The sequence below is a fragment of the Acanthochromis polyacanthus genome, chromosome 4 (genome assembly GCF_021347895.1).
Source record: "Acanthochromis polyacanthus isolate Apoly-LR-REF ecotype Palm Island chromosome 4, KAUST_Apoly_ChrSc, whole genome shotgun sequence".
Taxonomy (NCBI): domain Eukaryota; kingdom Metazoa; phylum Chordata; class Actinopteri; family Pomacentridae; genus Acanthochromis; species Acanthochromis polyacanthus.
The window spans coordinates 11,211,991-11,224,912 of NC_067116.1; the positions used below are offsets into that span (position 1 = coordinate 11,211,991).

The 12,922-nt window shown below is 40.5% G+C and overlaps 1 pseudogene; it reads right to left on the reverse strand.

The window, feature by feature from the left end:
• Nucleotides 1-387: 387 nt before the first annotated feature.
• Nucleotides 388-6,493, reverse strand: LOC110972743 (leukocyte elastase inhibitor-like; annotated as a pseudogene).
• Between the last annotated feature and the right edge of the window lie 6,429 nt (nucleotides 6,494-12,922).

Sequence of the window (12,922 nt, forward strand, 5' to 3'; positions counted from 1 at the left end):
GCGGAAAGACAGCGCAAGTCATTTGTAATCTTAGACACAATGGTGTCTTCTTTCTGGTTGATGTTGTCATGCTCTAGTTCAGCTACTTTACTGTCACAATAGCAAAGTCTGCCAACGTCCATTCAGGCATTTTGTAGCAGCATTTGCTGAATTAAGCGGATTGTTACAAGACAATCAAACAACCCTTACTACTCACCTGCTTATCAAGCAACTAGGGCTGGACCAGAATATCCCGAATATCCGAATATTCATTCGCTACGGCAGTATCCGGATATTAATTTTGGTATCCGGATATTCGCCCCACCCCAACTAGCTTTACAAAACACACCACAGCGAACCAGACCAATCTGCCTTATTGTGTAAAGCTGTTTTTTGGGTTGTGTACCTTCAGCAGAGGGTAGAGCCATCTTCAGGCACCTCAGGTAACAAAAATGACATGCTCAGCTCCTCATCTACATAGGGCAGCTCCAGGATCTGCAGGCCATGGTCAGGGATGTAGTTGTAGGGTAGCTCTTCATCTGGTACATCATCTGGACTGGCCTGGTCTCATTCTGAGACAGAAAAACAGAAAAAAAAAACTCAGAAAACTCAGGGGGGCTACATCTAGAGGAGTATCCTGCATTCAATGTAATGTCTTTATGAATGCATTATTTTTTACCTGGTTGACTTTAAAGGGCATCTCTTGGGTGTTTGCCTCATCAAAGCGGTTCATCCAGTTTCCCTTGAAATAGATGGCGTTGACCAGAGTCAATCTTGTCATTGAGCTGACCGAGCCTGGCTTTAAAAGGTCTTTTATCTTATCTGAAAGGAAATATAGAGACAAGTCATATTACGTCAAATTTATTTACTGTTGTGCAAACTGTGGGTGTTCATAGTTTTTGACTGCTTAAGTTGCCCATTCTAACTTTCTGTCTGCTCCTCACCCAGCTGTTGATCTCAGCTCTGCAACGTCTCTGAAGCCCCGATGAAATCAACAGCCCTCAGGTCTGCCTGGTAGATCTTCTGCGTGGCATCAAGGAATGTCTGCAAAGAGCACGAAAACAGTTTACCAATCCAGTCTCCTCAATTATGAATTCAATCTGTGTATTGGAGGAGCAAATGTATGCAATCTCAGCACTCACTGGGAGGAAGTTGGCAGTATTTTCTCCATAAAGAACGGTTGGCTAATTTCAGGATGTATGATGCAGATGGGGAGTTGATGTCAGCGTTCAGTCTCTGGAAGTCTGCATGAACATCAGTATCCAAGCTGAAAGCAAGGGCCTGTAGAGAAATTTTGAAATGACAGACTAATAAATCTTTGAAACTAATTACAGTGAAATGAAGCTGAAACAAGACTGAGGGGACTGTCACTAACCCCGATCCGTCCGGAAACCTGATTTGTACTGCGCATGTGCGCAAATTACGTCACTTCCGGTACTCCCGAAAAAAAAGAAGAATTTTTTGTCATTACTTAATGATTCAAGAATTATAGGGTTAAGCTAGTAGTAGGAAACCTTTAGTAGTGAAACTGGGCGCCATCCTCCTCACTACAGCGATCTGCTTCTGTCAGAGGAATCACTTCCGTTAAACTGCGGCCAAGTGAGCCGCTGGGCGTTGCGCGGCTATTCTGCGTAATACCGTAATGTTATCACAGGCGCTGAGCAGCCAGGCTGACAGACGTCCGCTGCAAATACATGCTGTTATTCAGATTTTGACTTTCAATATCTTCAAATCCTGAGGCGGTGACAAAGATCTCTCACTAAGAAAGTTGTGGACAAAGATCTCTAAAATTTTACAGTAAAATCAGGTGATACTGTGCAGGTGCTAGCTGGGATGACCCCTGACAAGGCCATAGTGAGAGATCTTTGTCACCGCCTCAGGATTTGAAGATATTGAAAGTCAAAATCTGAATAACAGCATGTATTTGCAGCGGACGTCTGTCAGCCTGGCTGCTCAGCGCCTGTGATAACATTACGGTATTACGCAGAATAGCCCGCGCAACGCCCAGCGGCTCACTTGGCCGCAGTTTAACGGAGTGATTCCTCTGACAGAAGCAGATCGCTGTAGTGAGGAGGATGGCGCCCAGTTTCACTACTAAAGGTTCCTACTACTAGCTTAACCCTATAATTCTTGAATCATTAAGTAATTGACAGAAAATTCAATTTTTTTCGGGTTAAAGGTTAAAATGCTGTAAAATGCATGGAAAAACGAGTAGCGGAAGTGACGTACTTTTCGCACATGCGCAGTACAAATCGGGTTTCCGGGACGGATTGGGTAGCGACAGGGACAACACACTGAATACTACTGTAGTAACCGAAGCTACTTATCTCCAAAAATCAATGATCTTCTCACTGGCAAATCAACATGTTTTACTAATGCACTTCAAGTTTTAGTATAGTTCATTTGATTTTATTTAGGACGTTTAGTCCCAAATTAGACACAAGTAACTCCCCAAACTTCCAAATTAGTTTTTCATGCTTCAGGATAGGGCACTGAGTTCCACTTTCACAAAATCGTTATTATTCCACCAAAGAATATGGCAGAGTTATGTGAGGATTGACGTTGGTGTGCCTCTCTTTTAGTAACATTACTCAAGAACGGACTTGGATGAAGTTTTCAGGGAAGGTCAGAAATGACACAAAGGACAAAGTGATTAGATTTTGGCACTGATGCGGCTTATAGTCTGGATCAGATTTTGGCAATGATGCAGCTTAAAGTCTGGATCCACGGATTTCTTAAAGATTTCTGTATCATTGTGAGATAGCAGTACGGCATCACAGTAACCATGACAACAAGCGAACACTACATCAGCTGCCTGCTGATGATCACATGATTGCGATCCTACTGCAAACCAATCCCTGCGGACCACAATTTTTTTTAAAGATTTCATCCATTGTAAATCAAACGATGACTAAGCAGACTTGGCAGAGCACTGTGCTCTCTGAGTGCTTTTCTTTTTTTTTTTTTTTTTTTTTTTTTTATCTTTGCCGGAACAGCTGGAAGATAATATTTTTCTGTTTGGCTATAATAATGCCACTATGCACCAGGCCAGGTGCTTCAATGAATAGTTTTTTCAGTTTTGAGTGGAAGACCTTCACTGACCTGTACCAAGTGAAGAATGAAGCCAAAGTTACATGTCAAAAACCTGCAGTTCCTTTAATGGCCAGTTGAGGCAGGATTCAAAAGTAAATCAATCCCCACTGACCTCATGTTAAAATGTCCACGTTTACAGTGGAAAGAAACATTTTACAGCCTGGCACAAAAACACTTTTGGTCTCGATAGTTAATTTCTTCATTCCTGACCGCTGTACCATTGTGAGTTTTTACATAAACTGCATTACTGCTAAAAGTTTTGAATATTTAAGGGCATGGGTACTTTTGAGTGGCAGGTGGGTGACTTTATAGGGCCAAGACAAGTTAGTGTGATCTGCTTAAGCTCTACTCATGCTCCACATTTGTGCTCAGTTTTGGATTAGCCAAGAGCTATGAGAAGTCAGACATTGCCAAGACAGCGACAACAGGAACCACACTGAGCTGTAAAACTGCTCTTCAAGGAACCAGTGGGTGGTGTTTGTCGTTTATATATATATATATATATATATATATATATATATATATTTGATAATGTATGTCTGTATTTCTGTATGCCGTTTTGTGCATTGTTTGAATTTATCAGGCTGTTGAGGCACTGCAGATGAAAATGTGACATCTGGCTGAAGTTGGCACAGTTTAAATAGATAAAAAAGAAGACAAAGAGCAAAGCCTGGACTAAACCTTTCAAAGCAAACAGGTTGCATGAATAGAAACCCCTGTTCATTTCACGGGGTTTATAATGTTCTGTTGAGTAGTGAACAATGTATATCTTGTTCCAGAGGCTTTTATTGAGGTCAAAGTACAGGTGATATTTCACAGTCAATGTGTCACTGAATACGCACCTTTCAGTCTAGTAGGGATGGGATGGTTTATGAAACCGACCCGAACCGTTCGGGACGGCTGTCTCGGTTTGGGGCGCATGTGTACCGTTTGGTTCATACTCATGCTCAACTTTGGGTGTGTCCCGGGAAATCAATTGAAGAGAAGGTGCGAACATGGCGAGCGGAGAAGACTTGGAGCTGGAAGATGCGTCAGCAGCGTTATATAGGTCTGGTGTGTGGGACCATTTTGCATTCAGGGTGACCCACGAAAGCAGTAAGAAAGTTGTGGACAAAAGCGCGACAGTGTGCAAGCACTGTGCAACGCGTGTCACTTACGCTAGCGGAAACACATCTAACATGTCGGCTCATCTGCGGAGACATCACCCCACAGTGACATGCAGCGCAAGCAGGAGGGGTGGAGAGCTAGGCAAGGAGCCGGCCAGGGCTGGGGCTGCGGGATTTCAGTGCATGATAAAGGCACTCGAGCCGCAATATAAAATCCCCTCCCGCAAACACTTCAGCTGAAGAGAATAGAATGAGCAGAGCTGTGTGAGGGAGTGCAGTAGAGTGCATTATCTGTTAAGTTTGGTTTACGCTGCATTTTATATTATTGACCTCTTCATTTGGATTATTTTATGTAACCTTAGATAACACAGTGACACTTTAAGTTTGATAAACATTCCAACCTCATTTGTTTGATTGTATTTCAAATACTGCACTTTAATTTCAAGTGGTTAGTGTGCGAAGAAAATGTTATCTTTGTGGTGATTTCAAAGGAACCTAAGTATGATAGGGCTTATGCTTTACATTGATGGTATAATCTGAGTTGTAAAAACAGCAATGTAAAATTCTTTCATATTATGCACAAATTCAACCGTCTGAATTGTAAGATTCTTTTTTTTTTTTTTAGATACATTGTTTTCCAAATAAATGAAAAGCGTGTTGGAACTACCAATGTCTCAGCTTTCAGTGCCAGAATCTCACTTCCCTTTAACCTAAGACTGTCACAATAATGTATCAAATGTCAGGCTGGCTCATTCTTTAAGTTTTAACATTACTATACAAGACATAATTGACTTTTGAAACAATTAATGTGTACCAAACCGAACCAAAAACCGTGACCACAAAACCGTGATATGAACCGAACCGTGGATTTTGTGAACCGTCCCACCCCTACAGTCTAGGCCTGGATACAAAGCTGAGCTAATACAGGGAGCCTGAATGTCACAACTCACAAGATGTTTTATGCAGAGCAACTGCATTTTATCATTTTAGGGACATTGCATAAGAGGTCTGGAAGTTGTAGGGGGATGTCTGCTGATCAGCTGATGGTGTGGTGGGTGTAGTATAGTGGCAGTGTGCTGACCTGTGCCATCTGAGCAGCAGTGTCTCCTTTAGCTCCCAGGTAGACCATCGCCATGGCTGAACTGATGCTCAGTGGAGAGACGAAGATGTTTCCGCTGGGGTTTTCGTGGCTCAGAGTGCGAAGCAGCTCCAAAGCAAAAACTGTGTTTGATCTACTGATGGTGGCCATGATTGCTGATCTACAGTTTTCCTGTAATGTGCAAAAATCTGTTTCAACTGGTATGTGATAGAGCTACAACAAATAGCTGATTGTTTAGTTTCCTACTATTAAACTTATCATCAGATATTCTTAACGGTTTATGAGAAAACTATGAGATTCTCTTATGTCATCTTTTTTAAAATGTAATCATTTCTGATTTCTCTCTGACAGCAAAGAAAATATCTTTGGATTATGGACAAAACAGACCAGTTGTTATCTTGAGCTTGAAGGAACATTCATCAACATCTGTTTTTTTATTTTAAAGTCTGACATTTAATAGACCAAATACCTAATCGATTAATCTAAATAATATTCAAGAGAGTAATTGATCGTGCATAATGTAAATAATTCTTATTTGCAGCACTAGTAGCCTACTGCAAGATAAGTACCAGAATGATTTCAAAACTCAGAGAAATGCACCAAAACTGTGTTTTTTAGTTTTGATTTACATGAAACATTCTGTTGCCTCAACACATTTCCCTCACAACAACAGACAGTGGGAAAGACAACCTTTACATTTAAGAAATACAACACACTTCACCATCTTAGTGAGGTGACGTGGAGATAATGTGAATGAAAACAAGACAGTCTAACAGTTGTGCTCCTTTAACTTTAAACCACGGCTTCCTTTAAAAACTCCCAGACTGGGAGTCGCGTTAGTGTTCTTGTGTTCTCACATTGCCGGATAATGTTGCATTTCATTAAACTGCGTTCACATTTGTCAAAAAAATAGCATAAAATTTCGCCATTTGGAGGCCCAGCAAACCGGAAATAACTCTGCATACGTCTAGTTTCAGTAGCCTGTCTGCTGTTAGTCACGCACAGCTGGCAGGATAAACATTTACACGTTAATAATACGCATAAATTGTTCTCTCACCTGATCTCTGTGTCGAAAGGATCCCAGCTCGCTCTGATCGCACTCAACTCACTGCGTGAGAAGAAAGTGAAACCACAACGGAAAGGCAGGAAAAAATCCCCAAACTTGCCCTGAACGCGTAGCGTAAACCCGCAGATCAGATCCACCTCTCATTTATACGGACACAGATCGGAGTCAGTCTGTCTGTCTGTCTGTCTGACTCACTGTGGGTGAGACGCGTGATTGAGCGATAAGTCAGTGACAGTGACAAAACAGGGCTTTATAGAGAGGAAAAATGCAGCTAGCACAGTGCAGCTGGAAATGTTTGTTCAGCCTGTATCACACCAATGAACTGCAGGTGTTGCAAACGTTTTACACGTAAAATAAATCTACTTTTGCAGTCTACAGAGTGGTTGGATGCAGGGCTACAGCCAGGATTTTAGAGGTCAGAAGTCCACATTCCCCAAGCAAACACCACCCAGCCAACCTGACTCTCAACATCATGTCACAATAGTTCAACTCGAAAAGCACTCAGAGAGCCCAGCCCTCCACCAAGGCTGTTCATTCCCCCATATGATATGGCATTTTCAGGAATGTAGCTTTTTTTGTATTGATCAGAAATCACGACAACATAGAATGTATCCATTTAATATTGATGTACCCACAAACAAAATGACCTTGTGCTGAGCACAGACATTAGTCATGCATGTGTACGTTATGTACAGATACTGAATGCATGACCTAAGTGTGTAGCAGGTGGCAGAAATTGCTGGGACTCAGAAACACCCCCACAATTTAATAAATTTTTCCTTGAAGTATTTCTGACTGATAAGTCCACAACGGTGGATTAGTAGCAGGATCACAATCATGTGATCATCAGCAGGCAGCTGATGCATTGTTCACTTGTCATAGTTACAGTGACACCATGCTGCTATCTCACAATGAAACAGAAATCTTTAACAAATCCATGGATCCAGACTATAAACCGCTTCACTGCCACAATCTAAAGTGGTCCTTGTGTCATTTGTGACCTTCCCTGAAAATTTCATCCAAATCTATGTGTCCGTGTTTGGTGTTTGAGTAGTTTTGCGAACTGTTGTCTTTTGTATAGCCCTATAAGGTTCAGTCAATTCCAGCCATTTTCAGTACTAAAAAATCGCTAATATTTTATTTGTAAATAAAATATGATGAGAAATACAGGGAATATTGGACGTGCATCGCAAGGTGCATTTCCTCGAAAACGACCTATTCGTGGATTATATACCGACTTCAAGACATGTTTTGGACAAAATATTTTACTGGTTTCCCAGACAGCAAGCAGTTATTGAAACTATATTGAATCAATGTTATTTTTTCAACTATAAGTCATTGAATCAACGTTGAAATCTGATGTTGATTCAACATCATGTTGCACCATTTTTTAATATTGAAACAACATTGAAATTCTGACCACAGATCAATGGTATTTCAATGGTATTTCAACCATCAGGAACATTGAAACAACGTTGCCAAGACAGCGAGCAGTTATTGAAACTATATTGAATCAATGTTATTTTTTCAACTATAAGTCATTGAATCAATGTTGAAATGTGATGTTGATTCAACATCACATTTCAACATTGAAACAACACTGAAATTTTGACCACAGACCAATGGTATTTCAATGGTATTTCAACCATCAGGAACATTGAAACAACGTTGCCATGACAGCAAGCAGTTATTGAAACTATATTGAATCAATGTTATTTTTTCAACTATAAGTCATTGAATCAATGTTGAAATGTGATGTTGATTCAACATCACATTTCAACATTGAAACAACACTGAAATTTTGACCACAGACCAATGGTATTTCAATGGTATTTCAACCATCAGGAACATTGAAACAACGTTGCCATGACAGCAAGCAGTTATTGAAACTATATTGAATCAATGTTATTTTTTCAACTATAAGTCATTGAATCAATGTTGAATTCTGATGTTGATTCAACATCATGTTGCACCATTTTTTAATATTGAAACAACACTGAAATTCTGACCACAGACCAATGGTATTTCAACCATCAGGAACATTGAAACAACGTTGACATTTCTACTCAACTATAAATCAATGTGGTTTCAGTTGAAATTTAATGGTAAAAGCGCTGCCTTATCTACAGCCAGGATGTGGAAAAGGTGATGAAAACATTTTACTGTAGAGTCAAATGATTACAGCAGATGACTTTAAAATACAAAAGAACTTTTATTACAATTTATGCTAATTAAATTTTTAACAAAACAAACAAACAAACGAAAAAGGAACAACTTCAGGAGTGTGTGTGTGAGTGTGTGTGTGTGTGTGTGTGTGTGCGCGCACCTGTGTGCGTGCGTGCGTGCGTGCATTGTCTTGTGTGATGTGTGTGATGTCCCACCTTCCCTCCACCACCAACATTCAGGAATTCCAGAATTATTTCTACAGCAACCAATGAGAAGAACAAGAAGAACAAAAGAGAAGAACAGTTTCAAGAAGTTGGTTGCATAGGCAATTTAAAGCGTCCAGTCCCCTCTGGCCTATCCAGTGCGTAGCGCAGCCACTTCTGCACCACCTGTGCAAACTCGAACTGTGTGGCTGTTCCTCCCTCCAGAACAAGAGCATCTAAACAGAAAAGAGAAAGAAAATGCAAAGTTAGCCCCTGAAAAAGGAAAGGCGTATACTATGGCCATTTTGCCATTTTATTTTGATCATTTATGTCTGTGTGTCCACCGGACACTGATTGAGTGAGCACCTATGCATGATTGCCAGGTGGTTTGACAGGCTAGAGCACAAACGGTTTCTGACCGCAACGCCAGCAAGAAAATTGTTGAAGTTTTGTGTTTTGCTAGTGGATTTAAGGGACATTTTCTGTGGACATGTGGTAAGCAAATAAAGAAATGGGTAACCATACAGCTACAGAGTTCCAGTAATCCAGTAATGCAAGTCACTGCGATCACGTCAGCCGTCTCTCGAATGTGCACATCAGAGACATATGAACAATTAACACTGATGAACAATTAACATACCCACCTGTCTGCAGTTACCTGAGTGGATAAAAGCATGCGCAAAGTGGTGCAAAAAATATTTTAAGCTATTTTATGTCTGTAGAGGGATACATGAGTTTGTGTTTTCTCCTTTTGCAGACTGTTTCCTTATACAAACACTTCTCTGGCGATAGGTGAAAGTTGGTATGAAACATTTTCATTCGATCTATGTAGGCATAGGCCATAGGGATGTACAAAGGATATGCTTGAATTCATGCGTGCGCACAGATTCATACATCTGGATTTTTGTGTGTGAACAACATTTTCTGGATTTGATTGTACACCATGTTTTTGTAGGACATCCATGCAAGTCTTTGTACATGAGGCCCCTGGGCACTGAAGATGTTGGAGCGGCTGGCTTGACCATGCGAAAACGAGAGACGGTTGACGTGACCGCAGTTGCAAATCTGCGCGGCGCGTTTATCACATAAGCCCGTCAGTAGCATATCATTGGGCTTAGCTACTAAAGTGTAATTTTTGTTTCTTGAGATTCATTTAATTAATATTACTATTTTCAAATATGCTCGAGTTAACAGTAGGCCCCAGGCATTGCATATTTGTTAGAGAACTGTTGCTGCTGATAGGCTAAATCAATTGAATAATCTACAGTACTTACCAAACATGCACTTGGAGAGAGCCAGCTCTCTGAAAGGGCGCTTCTGTTTGGATGGATCTTTGTTTTTTTTTCCCAGCCCAATTAATTTCTGAAGCTAGCTCATTTGTGAGAGTCCATGCCAGCATCCTCCGGATTTTGAGCTCCACAGTGGTCCCTCCAATTTTGGCAAGGAGTGCAGTCTATCAGAACAAAAGGTATGTATTACACAAACAAGAAGTGTAAAAAACAAGTGTCATTTTAGTGAATGTGATTGTGTTGGCATTGCGAGCAATTACTTTTTTCTTTAATGTGGAATCAATACGTTTGAGAGTAAATACAAATTCAGATAGGCCTAATTATCAATATAAAAATACTGTCGTTATTGAACATATGTATATGTATTTTATTACTTTCATTGTTTTAATTGTGGATCACTTGAGTTTTCCATTACATAAAATCTGTATATAAACCTACCATTGCTCCCTGGTTGTCCTCTGTTTGCAGAGCGGCCTCTGCTTGGTCTAGTGCCTCTAAATTGCACAATGGCAAGTCGAAGGGCACCCCCGGCTGAGGTCCCACCGGCGCTACAGCCTGGCCACACCCGCAGGACTGGCGGAATTCTCTGAACTCCAGCTGCAGGTCCCTGACTTCTTTGGTCAGCTCACTTACAGCAGTTAGGAGTCTCTGCATCGCCACATCTATTGAAAAACATATGCACTATAAGTGTGCACCCCATTGAATTTAGACATTTCAGTAATATGTGGAAAGAATGACATTATTTTTTAAACTTTTTTCGTCAGCCTGTATTACAATTTAGTGGTTTGGAATCCCATTCATTTTAACTTTCTTATAAACAATCTAACAACAATTTAACTATTTGAATGTGTAATGCAAGGTGAAAGAGAGAAATGCCAGTCATGTTTAGATGTAGAAAAAAATGTAAAAGATCTGTGTCAGTATTCTCAGTTCTGCAAATCTGCCTTTTCTGCCAACATGACCACACGATACCCAGCTCACATAACAAATTTTGTTCCACAGTGGTAGTGTAGTTGAGAAGAAATGCCCTCCAAGGACAGTATTTCACATTAACAATTCTGTTATCTCAGTTCAGTGGTGACATGAGTTGTGGTCCCACATGTTTGATCCCAAGTATGTCCTTAAACTTGCCTATAAACTAAAATATTTAGTTTATGTGCAATTTGTCAATTAAACTATTGAAGGTTTGTGGCTTGTTCTTAGTTAAAAGCACAGAGGAAAGATGAAATAACATTGTTGCACTTGCCTTTTAAGGCCTGCCGTGCATTGTCCCTTGAATCAGTAACTAATATGAGGATAGAAAGCAGACCATTTGACAGGGTTTTTAGCAGGTTTGAATTTTAAAGTTTCCAAAATTGCCATATTTAAATGTTTATTTTTAAAATATACCTGCAAGAGATGACTCCTGTGGGAGTGTTATTCCAGTTGGCGGGGCCAGCAAACTTTGGCTTTGGAACTCTTCCATGAAGGTGCCAGAGACAGAACTCTTCTGAAAGAGGTCCTCAGAGAGACAGCCAAATTGGAGGGTCTCGTATGTTTTTGGGGAAGATGAGGCTAGATTTAATTGGATGGTTGGAGGTGAGAAGATGATATGAGATGATAATCAGATTCTTAATGCTCTGCCAAATCATGCATTATACACACGTGCACACACACTCGCATGCACATTTACCTGGATACAAAATTCTGGGGGCTTGTGGGAGTCTTTCCTGGGTTTCACAGCTGTCAGAGTCTGAATTATATCTGGGATTCGGCCTATAAGTCCACAAAGGAGAAATCATTTTGATTATGTACACATACACACACTCACACACATATGCACATATATGTGTGTGTGTGTGTGTGTGTGTGTGTGTGTGTGTGTGTGTGTGTGTGTGTGTGTGTGTGTGTGTGTGTGTGGAAAGAGAGAGGAAATTCCTGAACAAACAAAAAGACCTGACCCTTTAAATTATTTTTTTTTTAGGACTACAAGTACAAGTCAAGCTCCTCCTCGACCACTTCTACCAGGGTTTGGGCAACCATCAGGCATGCAGGTAAGTGGTTGTTAGTAAACCAATTGTTTTCTAAATGGGTTATATGTTGCCTCAAACACACTTCTAATCTGGCTACACCCATGACTGATATATGTACGTTTGTATGGCATTTTCTTTGCGATTTTAGTTCAAATTAATCAGCATGTTCCACATTTAGCATGTTTTGTGGAATCATTCAGTTTAGAAAATTAAAGGGGCTGTTTGTTTACAGAAGGGGTAATCAAGCTTAACCTGAACTGCACATTTACATTTATGCCACAGAGGTAACATGAAATATGTGAAAGGTTGACCATTTGCAAACCCCTTGACAAGTGAGGAAATTATACATTTGATTGTTAGGCATGGGAACTGAAGGCTTTGGCCCAAACATCAACAAAAATTATTCAATTAGCACCTTTCTGTGGGCAGAAGTGTCTGCTAGTACATCAATAAACAGTATTAACTTTAACAGACAGTATCACCTTCTTGTTCTTTTCAGCTGAGGAGTACACTCCTCTTCGGACTGAATGTCTGTCGTGTCACAGTCTCTGCTGAGATACCTGGACAGTCATTTGTTTGCCTCAGCATGGTCACCTACATTACAGTACAACATCCAGGTACAGTTAATGTCAAGAATAAAAAAATACATTCTTATACTGTGTAGGCCCTGTAGTATTTTAATATTATTGACAATAATGTTTATAATGTAATATAATGTAATCAATATTTTTCATATCATTCATACATGGACCTGTGTGCAGACGTCTGAGGCAAACCCACCATGGCTGCTGAGGACCTTCAAAGGCTTATGGATCTGCCATCCAGGCCTTGGCTGCTCCCTGTTTCGGATGACTGAATACATCTTATTGGTGTCCTTGGGGTTCAGTGGGGGCCAGAGGACTTCATCCC